The 15,050-nt window shown below is 38.6% G+C and overlaps 1 long non-coding RNA gene across 1 annotated transcript; it reads left to right on the top strand.

The window, feature by feature from the left end:
* Positions 1–4,268: 4,268 nt before the first annotated feature.
* On the top strand, positions 4,269–7,640 carry LOC135327611 (uncharacterized). Its single transcript, XR_010387975.1, has 2 exons — positions 4,269–4,482; positions 6,065–7,640. It is a non-coding gene; the product is annotated as an uncharacterized LOC135327611 (long non-coding RNA).
* The last annotated feature ends 7,410 nt before the right edge of the window (positions 7,641–15,050 follow it).

Genomic DNA, 15,050 nt, shown 5'->3' with positions numbered 1-15,050 from the left:
AACCCTCAACACCTTGTGAAAATAAGAATAAAGTGGAGAATTACAGCTTTGGCTCCTGATTGCAAAGAGACTATTCACAGGACTCATGAATGTGACAAGAACATAGAGGCACCAGTGGATTGTATTGTTCTGCTCAGATTTCCCTCAGCAACAGCAGGAACCCAAAATCCCAGCACAGAGAGGGCCTATTACTCACATAGTTCTGTAACAGCGAGCACAGAGGTTACTGCAATGTACACACAGCAAGGCCATAGATGCCTATCTGGGGCCACAGAGAGTCTTTTAAATTTTTCTTCCACCACTGAATCCAGCTAGAATCTTCTAGTGTGAAATTAGAGATGAGAGCCAAACTTCCTCTTCTCTAAACATTTCCCAGGATTGATGAGCTCAAACTCCGCATCAGGATCAACATCCAAGTTTTGCAAATGGCATCTGTCTTACTAATTAGCTGATCCAACCCCCGAGATCTCAAACTATGAATAGAAATATTCCATGACTTGAGTCTATGTCCAGTCCAGCTACATGATGCTTATTCTGTCTCTCACTGCTGACAGATTTTACTTTTCAGAAAAGTAAAAAAAAAATTGTCAGAAAAGCAGAGTGGTTGAAGTGATTTCATTTTGTCCTGAAAGCATGAATCCATCCATTCACAAAGCTTTCCTCTCTCTCGTGCCCTATCCTGCCTCCCCTTCCCCAGCCCACAGGTATAACAAAGCAACCTTGCAAGATGAGCCTTACAAATTCTATGAACACAGACTTGTAAATCTGGCACTTGAACAACCTCTATTATTTTTAACTGCTTTTGTGTAAGACAAGAGGCTAAGTAAAGAACAGGATGTTTTGAACATTGAACTCTTGTGCATTACCTAATACTGTTGCTACGGATTTCGTGTAATTTCTCTGCAGGTGTCAAAGGCACCATAGAGCCTGTTACTGAGACATTAGACAACATTTGGCATATATAAGCCTGGTGCATCTACTGATAGTTCTTTAATGAACTACCACGGAGAGGCCAAGTTTTCAGTTTGTGCTACAGACGATTTTAAACAAAATACAGCTATTCTTGCAGTCTTTTTAGATTTCATTTCCTTTTTAAATGACTATAGAAAGGATACTTATTACACTTTTGTTACTCTCCCCTTCTTTTTAGAAGATGGGTGAAGTAAGCAACCCATGTGTTCCCTGGAACATGGGGCTCATGCATCTTCCTTTTGCAGGATGGAGGAAGTGAGGAAGGGTAACTGCATCTCACTGCACTCGGCGGGATTGCTCTGCAGCCATGTGCTGAGCTGCTAGTCTTGTCTGAATCCCTCAGGGAGGTTCACTGATATAGAAAGCAATCCTTCCAAATAATGCAGGTGTCAGAGGTCTGTGTAAGAAAGAGCCTTGGCAGAATCGTGTGTGGAAATTTACACAACATCTGCCCGCACAATGGCTGGCCAGTGTAGTCCTTCCTTTTGTTTTCAGGTGCATGGAGATTTGCATAGAAGAAAAATCAAGAAAAGAAGTGGATCCAAGCTTCTGATGCACAGCTAAAAGGAAGCTGTATTTGGAAATGTGAAGCGTCATTTCTTCTACAGGCAATTTTTCTTTAATCTTACCTGGTATCTTGTTTTTTTTGAATTTTTGTCAGTGGAATTGTCCTTTCTGGTCATACTAATGATAAATCTGAGGTTAAATATATGCTTATGATGCACATGTAAACAAATTGATTTTACATTTTAAAAACATGGAAAAAACTAAAGTGGAAGCACATCGTGGTTGTGAGTTTGGAGCACTGAGAGGGGCTGCCTGCATTTTTAAATGAAAAGATCAGATTTTAGCTACCCCAAACGGAAGAGGGACTGGACTATTTGCTCTGCTATTCCTGTCTCTCTCGGCGATTCATTTTCAATGCCCTCTTCATGCTTCACTCATTTTGTGTCCTGGCTTCTAGATACATTCCTCCATGGTCACTTAGCATTGTCTGCTATCATCTTACCATCATACACGGTTCTTTACAGACAGCTATTATCAGCTTTATGCTCACTTATTCTCAAATTAGTGCCATTATTGTGGTGGATGAGCTAAGAACTGTGCTGTTCTTGCTGTCTGCTAAGTATCGGCTTTCCCTTGGACCACTGATTCAACATTGGGTGGGAAAAGTCACATTCCTAACTAAAGGGAGCTACTGTCTAATGAGACTTGTCTGTGTTGCCTTTCTGCATAGAAATGTTGGCTGTTGAAAACACCTGTTTGGTTACCCAGTTCGTATTTCTGTTGGTCTAAGGGAAGTTCCTGTTGTACATTTACCAATGCTTTGGCCAGCCTAATGTTAAATAATCAGTCTTTGAGGTTATTTTGATCCTTCTCTTGCCATCCTAATTTGATACACTTGTTTTATGTCCATTTTGTGCAGCTGTAAGTGATTGTACATGGCATAAAGCAATGGAGAGCATGCTGTTGGGGTGGGGTGGTGGGTTAGCAGAGGCATGGGATTGAAACTGAAATGATATATTGAAATGAGAGAGAGTGTGCCTCCTTCTGGTGTACACATAAGAGCTAGTAATGTGACACTTTTTCTTCTTGCATGAACTTTTTCTTATTGCAGATGCTTGTTTGCTGGGGATTGGCTGTGATTTGCTGTTGCCCTGCATCTAAGGTAATGATCTCAGACTTGTGCCTCCAAAGTTTGAAAGCTCGTTATAAAATTTAACCACAAGAATAATCACATTTACTTTAATTGTTTCATTATATGTGCTTACATATGTTTTTCTTAGTCATAATCTGAGTGCTTGCAGGATTGATTTACCCTGGAGGGAAGAGAGCTTACTATCCCCTCAGTGAGGTGCTCGGCAAAATCAAATCTCGTATACTACTACTTGTTGTATTGCCACGTCTTACGGCTTTATTTCAACTCTATTGATATTTGATTTTTTTTTAAAGCCTCCATTCCTTAAATCATGTGATACTGAAAGAATCAGCGTTCCTTTTAAAAAAGTAACTTTCGTACTCATACACTGAGTTGGGAAGGTTTAAAAGTATGAGTTAAAAGCCCACAAAGTAGGAAACAAGAAAGGACCCCACATATGTTCTTTGGAAAATCTTAAGACTATTTTCATGGAGCCTCATGATTTTTTGCAGCTTTGATTCATAATTTTTGAAAATTTAGAACAGCTGACAATATTTCTATCCATTTAAGGTGCTGCCACTTAACCCAGACCGTACGTTGCCAGAGGATAGCCTCTCTGGCAACAGAGAGTCTTTAAAATGCATAGCTCATCTTTTACAGTGCATAGCGCAATGGGGCCTGGAGCCTTTGTTGAGAATTTTAGGCACAACCACAATAAAAATAATAAATAAATGAGGCATCTCATTCTACCCTGAGATATCCATATAGAGCTGCTGTTAAAGTGCACATTTGCAAATAAAAGCAGCCTAAATTTAACTATGACTCATTTACACTAAATCTGACCCATTTTTGTTCTGTGTTTCAATTTAACACTTATTTACATTCTTAGACTTGGCACCGTTGGAGGAGAAGGGAGGGGGAGCAGACATTTCGGTCCTCAGAATTGCTATAAAAAATCAGTGATTAGGAAAACATAGCCATAGTCAGCTTGAAGCTGGGTAGCTCATTTGAACCTACTATAAAAGAAAAGATCCTTTTCTCATCCTATTAAAACTCAGTTAGCAACGGCTGTGTAGGCGGCAGGAGATCAGAAATGAATGTCCAACTTGGAGTTTGTACAACTGGGGTCAGGTCCAAAGCAAACTGCCTGATTAGCGAAACAATTTGTATTTTACAATGACAGCAAATAGGTAAATCTTACGCGAGTCAGGAAATCCTAGAGGATTTGGAGTCCGAGCACGGGCCGGTTTGCAGGTTGCGCTTTGATTAGAAGGCGTCGTTGCCTCTGCTTTTTCACACTTCTACTCCAGTGACATAAACAAGAAGGATTCAATTTGCTAAGGGTATTTCTCTCTCTCTTGTTTTTACAATCTACATGTAATGACTAATTGGCTGTGTTTTCCCAGCTATTTTATGTTTCTCTTGCTCTGGTTACAAGTCGTACTAAACCAGTACGTCCGCAGGGACCTATAGACAGCCAACATTTTCAAATGATATGCAGTATTCCCCTTTCTTTTTAAGTGTAAAACATTTACAAGTAAATTTACAAATGCATTAAGAACATTTCCCCGGTCGACTATTAGTGTTTGTTTCTTCCCCTTCTTCTTCTGGGAGCTAACACCTCGCAGCCCCTCACCTTTCGCACACTGCTCTCCCGTTATTTGTCCTCTTCCCTCCTGCTCCCCCCCCCCCCTTTTCCCTCCTCTCCCTCCTCCTCCTTCTTTTCCAGTTTAGCAGCACAAATTTCTGTTTGTGCCAGTGGGGCGGCCTGGCGAGACCACAATTGCTCTACCCCACAGATTGACGAGCCCTCAGATGCCGATTTACTGTACATGGCAGCCACGCTGGAGCCGAGGCACATCTGGAGTGGAGTAAGCTTACTCAGAAACAGGGGCCAGCTCCAGCCGGAGCCAGTGGAGCCGAGCGCGGCGCTGAAAGGCAGCCCTCCTGCCTCCCCCTTCCCTGGTCCCTGGGTAGATTTCCTAATGTAAACAGAGGCGAGGGGAGCGCACAGTAACTCTTTGCTGCGTGTTTGTCATTTAACGTTCTTTATCTGCTCGAGGTCAGCACAGAGCTTTAGAAAAACAGAAGCGCTGCTTTGCTTCTAAATAGCTGAAAGGCAGCGCTGCTAAAGGGGGAAAAAAAGAAAGGGGTTTTCATTTGTGTTTATTTGTTCCACTTTATGGTAATTTGGGGGATAATTTCATTATCTGCAGCCAAATTGAAAACAAGCTGTTGTCTATGCTAATGATACCAGTGTATTATTTTATGTACAGTAGGCGTGGAGCTCTTTAAACCACAAGTGGACTGAATTTCTGGTTACAGCTGCACTGCTTTAACTTTTTTTATAGTTGCAAAATGAGACTTTCCTTTTATTATCTGGAAACGAAAAAGATTATGGATGGCTGCTTTGCTTTACAAAATGGTGCATACCTTTTACGGCCTGGTGCCAACCTGCTGTCCAGTGACTGCATTTTAGCTACACTACTGCAAAGAAAAAACATGCTCATTTTGGGGCAGATAGGCTGATTTTATAATCAAATCCACGGGACCGCTGAATTCCAGTCTCTGTAAAGAAATAGGAGAGATTTTTGAACCATTTGCTGGCTGCCAGCAACTGCATGGGTACTCTGTAATTCTTTTCAGGTTTAATATGGCTTTTATTTCATTTTTTTTAATAGCGGAATGATAAAGGTTGTAGGTTAGTTGTTCAGATGACATTAAAATGATAAACATGCAATTAAAAAGGCATTACCCACTCAGTAGTCCTCCCAACCTAATGGATTTTGCAGTGAGAAGAAGAGAGAAAACAAATGTCAGAGAGACAGTAATGAGGACATTGCCACTGATAACATACTGATGCATGCTATGTTGACTTAGCTGTCATTAAAGACCACAGTAAAATTCTTGTTCAGATGAAAGCAATGATTTACTAGTATGTAGACTGTTGAACAATCCTGCTTGGTTAATTTATGAATACACCAGTATGTGTCAGCCCCCCAAAACGTTTTTGCGTCCAGGAATAGAAAATCGTTCACTGATCACTGTACCTTTTTCTAGGGTTGTAGCTTCATCGTCTCCTCTCAGTTCACAAGTCACACTCTATAATTCTGCCTTTCGGTGGATTAAATTGTGACCTTACATATGAGTAGGTGGCTCCCATTAATCTTGATGGGAGCCTGGCCTGTATATCACATAGGAAAATTTGGCCTGGGCAGCGAGTGAGGTTACTCCCAGTGTGGCTGGGCAGCAGTTTTTGTGTGATGATAGTGCAAGCTGCAACAGTACATCCCCGCCATGGAGCTCTTATGGTTGCTATTTTGTCTTCTGTGTTGATATGCAATAATACTTATTTAAGAGGAAGCAATATAGGTTGCATACTTCGGTATTAATTTTTTTTTTAATGGATGCTGTTTTGGCTGATCTTAATAATTTCCTATAATTACATTTTAGTGTCCTGGAGACTCAAATCCCAGTAGAAGAGGGCCAAAATTCCTCATGAACCACTTTGGCAAGGCAGGTGTAAGAATCCTTCTCATCTGGTGAAGCACTGGGCATTACTTCCCTAGGACTGTCTAAAACCACCAGAGATGCAGCTCAGTAAGAAGAGGACTGACTGTGTGGCATAGGTGTTTGGCAGCCCAGAAAGACTGAACGATGCTCCTCCAAGTTCTGCAATAACCTTTCTGTGCCTAAAACCAGACACAGGATCGTGGCTCCAGAAATACATCCAGGGATGGTACATGTTTTGTTGTAGGACTTTTGCAATCTAAGTGATTACCAGATAGATAAAATGGCTTGTTTTGGATGAGAAGATCATTTTAGAAAAAAAAACAACCTCATACTCCTGCACAGAAAAGCTGATGGAACCAGTCTCAAAAGTAAAGATGTTTGGCAAACTTCACAGAGGCCTTGGCAGCTCACTGAAATCTAAACTTTTCATGGGGACGGTTGGATTTCAACTAAGTTGTGCTGGAGCCCTGCAGGGCTCCAGAGGACTCCTGCCTGGCAGGCAGACCATTGCTCAACTCCCGGCCTGCTGGGGTAGAGGATTGATGGCCTGTCATTGCAGGATGGCCCACCAAGTAGACTACCTTTGAACTAGAGACCTCAGGGCTTCCAGGTTTCAAAACTGGGACAACAGTTATTTTGAAACTTTGTTGATATGTTTTGATATTCATTGGAAATATTTTGATTTCAATGAATTAGCAAATCCTGACCCCAGAAAATGTTCCATAGGAGTTTTTTGAACAGCTCTATTCCAGACTAAGTTTAATGACCCTGAAGGGGGAAAAAAAAAGGCTTCCTCCACAAACAAAATAGAAATAAAACAAAATCCATTGAATGACTCTGAAGCAGGGTGTCTCTGACCCTATTTATTGGACATCCCTGGTTGTAATCAGTCTGGTGTCCTTGGACCTCCAATAAACCAGTCTGGGTTCCGTCACACAGTTCTAACCTTAATTTTAAACATGATATCCTGATAGTAATTGTTTAACTTGTTATTTTTTTTCCTTTCCATTTAGTGCACATTTGAAATTGATTCAAGTCCTTGTTTTGCACTAATGCCAAAAGTGTCCATGATGTCTAGAAATGAAATCTTCTTGGTAGATGACTATGCATCCTGCTGGTTATGCTATTGTGATTATATTAATAGCACATTCTGCAACTTGATGTTGCAGGTGCAAAACTCTCCTTCAGCAGTACATAACTCTTTCATCTGCCATTTCTTGCCAGTAGATTTCCTGCCCATATGAACATTTCTTGTGAAATTTCTGGAGAATAGCTGCTGGGGTTTTGCCAGTTGTAAAACAAACAAACAAACAGACAAACAACCCCCTTCCAAAGCTCAACAACCTCCCCCCTCCCCAATCCTCCCTCTTAGAAACCTCTGCTCTTCATAGTAGATATTCTACATGTAATAAAAAAAGACTGGTCATGAAGAAATAAACATTGTGGATTAATGTAGCAAAGGTAAAATTAAAAAATTACTGCAGTTGCATGGTGCCAATAAAGTTGCCAGAGCCTGCCTGTGTATCGATGTGTTCCTTTGGCTCACGTGGGTTCCTCACTTTAAATATATGTCTATGCCTACCCTTGCTCAGTGAATTGAAAAGAGAATTGGCCATGGCAAGTAATAATTGATTTTTAAAGAGGGCTCAACACAGTGTTTTTATTTAAGCATACAACTTTGGGACCTGCACACATGCTGAAGCAGCAGCACTATTCCATTATTCCAGTGGGCATCATTTATGTATTGTGACCATCATCCAGAAATGAAGGCAGGAAAGCACTTTGGCAATGGGAGGAGACTTAAACTTTTGAAAAGCCTAGCAGTAGGTGTTACTCTGCAAAAATATGTATGCGTGGGAAAGGGGCAGTTAAACTAAGCCAACTATTAATACTATACTTTAAATGCTAATATATATTTAATATAATAGATATCTAAATAAACTGAGAAATCTGCCTAAAAATAAAAAAGAAATTTCCAGTTTCGATTGTGTCATTTCCTTTCAATGTGATTATTTACAGTATATCTGTTCTATGTTTTGTGCAAACTATGTCACTGACATTTGAATGGTATTTCAGTGAAAGATTATGGCATTTGCAAAACAGTTAAAACACCAGTGTTTGTAATATTTTTGACCCCAGGATAAACTGTTGTACTTTGAAAAATTATTCTATTGTATCTCTTTTGCCTATTTTCAGTGTTTTGTTTTGTTTAATCAGTAGCGGATTCATTGAACTGGAGCCTGCCTTATGTTTATTGGCGTTTCTCAGAAGAATAAGAACACTTGTCAATTATATATTTCTCCAACAAAAATATATACTCAATATATAAATGTTCAGTTTATAATTCCACCCCAAATATACATGTATCCTAAAAATAAACCACAATAAATGTTAGACTAAGCGAAAATGAAGAATGGCAAAAGAAGGAAGTAAAGAAAAAAGGAAAGAAATGTGAAAAGGAAACCACAAGAATAAAAATGCAGGCATTAAGTAATACAGTATATGTGAAAAAAGAGCTTAAAGATGCAGTTAGGAGAGAGAAAAGATATTACCCACAAATTTGTTGCAAAATCAGGATTTATTATTGCTAGACAGGTGAAATTATGATCGCAGTCATTACAGTCAAGTCAGGTGTACTGAAACACAGCAAATAAAAAACAAAGGGCTTTTAAAAGCCCAAGATTAAAGAAAGATTCCAGTGTATTTCAAAAATCATTGCTTTAGCCCCTAATGATGAATAATTGCATCTGATCAGACTTTATAAAGACTTTATAGTCTCCATAAAAATTAAATAGTGTTATAGACATAAGACTTGCAATTTTCTAAAGAAAGATCCTCTTCTCTCAGATTTTTCTGAAGGAAAACTTCTGACTTGGAAGTTCTGTTTTGTGAAAGAGAATCTAATCAGTTTAGGATCAGGTTGATATTTTGAAACTCTATAAATTTAAGAAGCATTTTGGCTGGGGCTCCAAGCTGGACCCACCTCTAATTCTGTTCTCCACAAACTAAGGAAATGTAGTGCACCGCTCATGCAGAGCATGACTGAAATGCACCAGTCTAAATTATTCCTGTACATGTCCTGAATTTGGGCAAGCTTGATGCTCTGTAATAGAATCAACACAACCACAGGATGCAGTTGGATTCATAGGCAAGCATGTACAGCTCTTGTTAATCACAATGGATTGTACAAGTGTAACAAAGGGCAGAACTGTACTTGCTATTTTTCATTAATTTTATTAAAGTAAAGCCCAGTTGTGGAACGAATGTGTTCTTCATTAGTAATAGCACTACCATATTATTTTTCCAACAAAACTTGCAAAATATTACATTACTTTTTGGTCCAGTGAACTACTGAACTGCCACTTCCTAACAGAAAAGAGCTGTAATTGAATTGCTAGTAAAAGGGGCAGGAAATTAGATAAAAGGGTAACACTAGTTTTACATGACCAAAAGAAAAGGTGTTAGTTTTAAATATATAGCCTTTCAATATAGTTTTCAACTCTTCAAAAGTCCCTGACTTTCATTATTGAAATTCTGCACTAAATTAACTGACAGTGCTGCTCCACCCTTATGTATTGCAAGTGGCTTGGGGCATGTGATCAAAAAATAGGGTAAAAATTCTTATATCCTGGTAGGCATCATGGTATTTTTGGAAAATACAAATATTTGGACTTGCATGATTATAGCATGATTATTGGGTAGACAAAGATATCTTTTGTGATTATTATGTACTAAGACACTCTTCAGCAGAAGGTAGCATTGTAAGCAGATAAATATCTTGCTCATGGTGCCTGAAACTCTGGTAGGAACAGCTTTTTAAATCTGTATAACCAACATAGTGAATAGAAGAACCCTTTGAACCTTCACTTCTGGTAGTGAGGAGGAGTTGTAAAAGCATGAGAACATGCCAAGGCAGTGGGTGGGAATCATCCCAACTGATGGTAGCCACCTGTGTCAAGAGTGTCCCTATTTTAAGTTTCCTTTACAATCAGTGATGCAAGAGAGATCTCCAGAAGGTGATTTGTATTTTTGGCTCTTTGAATTGTCAGCTGCTGTAGTCTCTCTCTTTTTCTCCATTGATTATAAAGGGCATTTAGGGTTTCTGCATTCCTTAGGTAGCTGCATAGTCAAGTGGGATGATGCTGAGACTTCCAGTGTTCAGTAGGACATGGAATGGCGGAGCTAAATAACAAATATAACAAATCCATTTCTTAGTCTACTCTAGGAAATGCTAAATTAAACTTCACCAGTTAACACCAAGTTAAACCCCACCGCTAGAAGGGGAGGAGAAAGAGGAAAGAGAATGTACCTTGGGTGAAGAAATAAAACATTTTCTCATATGCTTACTCAATAGTATTGTGCTTCAGGCTCAGGATGTTGCTTCATTGTCAAATGGCTGATCTTTCCTTGTCATGCTTTCCTATTGTTCTCAATTCCTTAAATAATCTTGGCTTTCAGCTGCATTTTTCATCCATTTAATTCATTTTCAAAAACCCTGAAAAATAGAGATTAGTTTAGCAGATCAGGAATGAATTAGAAAAAAATGTTACATAATGGACCTATTTAAATTACACAGCGGCAACTTACTTTTACATAGTAATAAAGATACAGTTAATAGCTTCCATTTGATTTAGCTGCTAAATTCTGATTATGTTTCTGCTGCTTTATTTCAGAGATCGACCCCAGTGCAGTAACTACGTTGTTCTTTGCTCACTAATCGCTATTACTTGGTCTCCTTTGAACTGTTGTGAAGTGTTAGAACATCAGCAATCCTATGGCAAGCAGATGAACGTGTTGATCCATGAGATCTTTTAGTCTCTATGATTTAGACAAACCTTTACTATTTTAATGGCTTACAGACATTAGTGGCTTATCTTGGGTCTTCACTGTGCAGTCCATATCACAGCAACTCTTAGGTAGAACTCCACTGATGTTATTTTATTCTGTACAAATAGTGCACGAATATCATAGTGCTAGTTATTATACAGTCAGCATTTGTCAATTGTTTCCAGACCAGTATATCTGAAGTTAAAACAGGAAATAAATACAGGATTACATGTTAACACCTCAGGTACCTTTTGAGAAATATATATATATATATATATATATATTATTTGCATTCATGCCATATATGTCCTTAAAAGATTATATGCTGCCAGAATGTTGCAACAAAACTTCTCCTTGAGCTGGAATCTGATATCATTACAGTTGTGGCAGTAGGACATATGCTATTGGTTATAGACATACTACAGAATTAAGCCAAACAGCAGTCCAGTACAGCAATTATATTAAGACAAATGGAAATGCCGGGGCCAATTATGCTAGCATCTTAATATTTATATAAGGGTTACAATAACCCTTATAAGCACCACTTTTTTTCTTTTTTGCGCATATTTTTAACAAACAGTCTTGCAGTTAATATCCAGTTAAGAATACAGGTAAAATCTCTCAGCCACTTCTATTTGCCTGGACCTCATAGTTATTAAATTGCTGTGGAGCAAAAGCTTTATCTAAATTTCACCAGTTAGGTTCCTGGTAATCCACAGTTCACCTTTTTTAGTGAGTGTACTTGCTATATCTAATATTCAGTGGTGATAATTATAACATACCTTTCTGCATCTCATCAGTCTGCCTTTTACTTTTTTGGAGCAGCTTCTGCCATTACATTACTCTTTGTCCAGGGTTTTCAGACTCTGACTGGCACAAGTCCAGAAATCCAATAGTTTAATGCCCAGAGTAGTAATCCATGGTTTATAGTAATTGCCATTGGACATCGTCAAGTGAAGCTAACGTTCTCATCAATCTAGTTATGTGTATGTCTATGCGAATTTGTAAGGTGCTTCCTGAAACTTCTTGCTGAACTGCGCAAAGGCCTTGCAATGGTCCTGTTTACAGGACTATATTTTACTCTCTCTGAACACTCATTACAGTAAACCGAACTACTCCAGTGTTTGTATGTAAACTGTGTAACTGCACAAACATGAGTTCCAATTTAGTTTAAAAATTCAAGGGAGCATTTATGAACAATATTTGCATGTTATCCCATCTTTAGTCAAAGTGCTGCCTATAGCATTGCTTTTGAGCAGTAGTTTAGACTAACATAATAAATGATCCACTGTCATTGAATTTGAGTTGTCACCATGGACAGTTTACTTGGTTTTCTCAGCATTTAGAAATGGTATTTCTCACCTCCTCCACACAAGTCTTTTCACCATCCTGCCAACTTCTTGAGGGGAAAAATAACTTCATTCTGGTTTGAGGTGTTCCAAAAGTTATGTGAGGAGAAGCTGAGTTGGTTTTTTTGGAGAAACATTAGTTCAAGTATGCACCTCACTTCTAAATAAGCTACATCTTAGGAAGCATTTATGTAATCTCTCTACAGCAAGAATGTTCAGAGACATTCACATTTTAGAAGGCTGTTGCACCACTAGGTCTCTACAGTGACATCTGTGTGTAGCACTTAGCCTTTGCAAAGGTCCAAGAAGCCCTTGCCATGCTTGGAATGGGATTTATTTTAGCATCTGATAATTATGTGTCTAACTATCTTAGTTTTCTGAAGTCACTCTACAGTCAGCATTGTGCAAGTGTCTCCCAAGATGCCTGTGGAGATGTCCATGTCTGCTGATTATGGAAGAAGCACCTCTAATCTAGGGATCTTACACTCAGTACTTAACTTTAAGACTTATGAAATCACGTGAGATTCATCCTTCCACTCACATTCATATATGAAGCTTCTTAAATGTTAATTCCTAGAACTTGACCTTTCAGGCTTGACTTGATAACTGACCAAGTGACTGAGGCCAGACTTGCTGACATTTCCCGCTGTGCTGCCTGGATATGGAAAGGCTCAAGGACCAGAACATCTACTAACTGGGCTGTGTTCATATGGACATCAACATCGCAAATTGGCATCATGCAAACAAGCTCTTCCCCTTAAAAGAAACACTTATGCTACTAATTCTCTTAGGTCTGATATTCGTTAGCTTTGCACCTATTGACAACTGTTCTTTGCTGGTCTAACTATTGAAAGTGCAAATATCATCTGCCTCCATAACCTTCACTCCGCAGAGAGGTCCACACATTACTCTAGATATCGCAGTCATGCCGAGTTGGTAAAAAAGGAACCACATATCTCTAGTTCAGTATCAGACTAATACCTTCACTCCAAAAACTTAGTTCAGTGCACAGTAAACTCTGAAATTTACTTGTCCTGGATTTGATACATCAGAGGTGGATAACTCAGTTTAGGAAAAACACAGATAATGCAAAACATGTATGCACTGAGCACTGGACTGAATTCCCATTTGAAAAACTTGGTACAGAAATTTCTGCAGAAAACAGGAACAGCAACAGGCAAGGCATGGCCTAGTGCTTTTTGAGTTACACAAACCAAAGCACTTGGCTGAAGGCAGTAGTGTTAGTGGCATGTGAAGAAAGATGCGTCTGTAGTCCCAATAATTCTCCACGAATAATTTGGAAACTTTGTGCAGCTGGTCAGACCCAAAGTCTGTCTAGGCTAACATCTTGTCTTTTACACTTCCTATTCTTTTTCCATGTTATTCTACTCACATTTCAATTACATCCAGAATTCCCAGTCACATCAAGACTCTACTGCTTAAGCATATGGTAAAAGGCATTCTCCGCCCCAAAGAATTTACAGTTTGAAACTGGGAGAATCTCCAAACTTTTGGAGCTTACCCTATTGCCATAAAATGATATATCTTAAAAGTTCAGTCTGGCGAAATATCCTAAGCATCTACTTAAGAGGTGCTGAGTGACCTCATTTAAACCAATCCTTAGGATTAGGCACAATGTTTGCTTAAAGTATTTTGAGATCCTGAGATATAAGAAGCTTTAGAAGTGCAAAGATTTTTTTAACTGGCTTAATATGTTTTTGTGTTTATTTGTAGATGTAGAACTTACACAGTATAAAATTTGACAGCTAAGACTAGTCATGAAATTTCTCCAGGAAAATAAAAACCTGTTAACAATTTGCTGACATTCATGAAAATGCCTAAATGCTTCCAAATCTACTTCCAGGTATTCATATGCAAGAATTTGAAGTCTTTTGCATTGCAAATATTACCAAATGTTTTTTAAGTGATGCTCACTTTTCACACACCATTTATGTAAGAGTCTTCCGAGTAGCAGCAAATTCTAGTCCTATTAAATTTCAGTTCACCTTCTCCCGGGTACTTGTGCCAAAAATGATTTTTTTTGAGGTATTTTATAGACAAATTCAAGAGTATATGTCAACCATTAAGGACCTGAATATAAAGTTACAAATAGGAAAATATGCTATTAATAATAACAAATCCTGTGTGCTTTACTCATGTGAGCAATTCAATCAGTTTACGAATCATTTTATTTGAAGAGAGAAGAATGTAAATGGCATTTTGCTAACTTTTGAATTTCTCTGTTCACATGCAAGAAGCGCAGCAAATGGAAAGAAAATAAACAATTCACTTGGAGTCTTGGGTTAATTACCAACGGTTGCTTTGGATAACATTCTATTTAGGGCAACCATTGACTTTTTAAGGAATAATTTTTTTAAGCCAGCAGCTTTTTATTTTGCAGTCCTAATGCTTCTCTATGGATTTATTTCTAGGATATTCTACCTAGTTTAAATTTAGCCATTGGAAGAGGGTAAGCACGAATGGGAAATGGAGAGAAATTTTACCCTTTTTTCTTTCTCTTGTGAATAGCAAGTTTGTCGAGTCTATTCTGGTGAGTCATGTCCAGCAGTTTTATTAATTTAGTCTTATTATTCATTAATTCACTTTGAGATTAGAATGGCATTTACGGTTTTGCTTCTTAAAGGTCCTGCTCTGCCTTAGCCTAAAGAGTGAAGACCTGGGCCAGGCAGGGAAATAGGAACATTGCAAGTTTGCAGTTAAGTAATTTCAAATGAATTTATCTGGAAGAC

This window comes from Dromaius novaehollandiae, chromosome 2, assembly GCF_036370855.1.
Source record: "Dromaius novaehollandiae isolate bDroNov1 chromosome 2, bDroNov1.hap1, whole genome shotgun sequence".
Classification (NCBI taxonomy): Eukaryota; Metazoa; Chordata; class Aves; order Casuariiformes; family Dromaiidae; genus Dromaius; species Dromaius novaehollandiae.
Note: the sequence above shows the minus strand (reverse complement) of the source record. Positions and strands in the feature narration are given on the sequence as shown.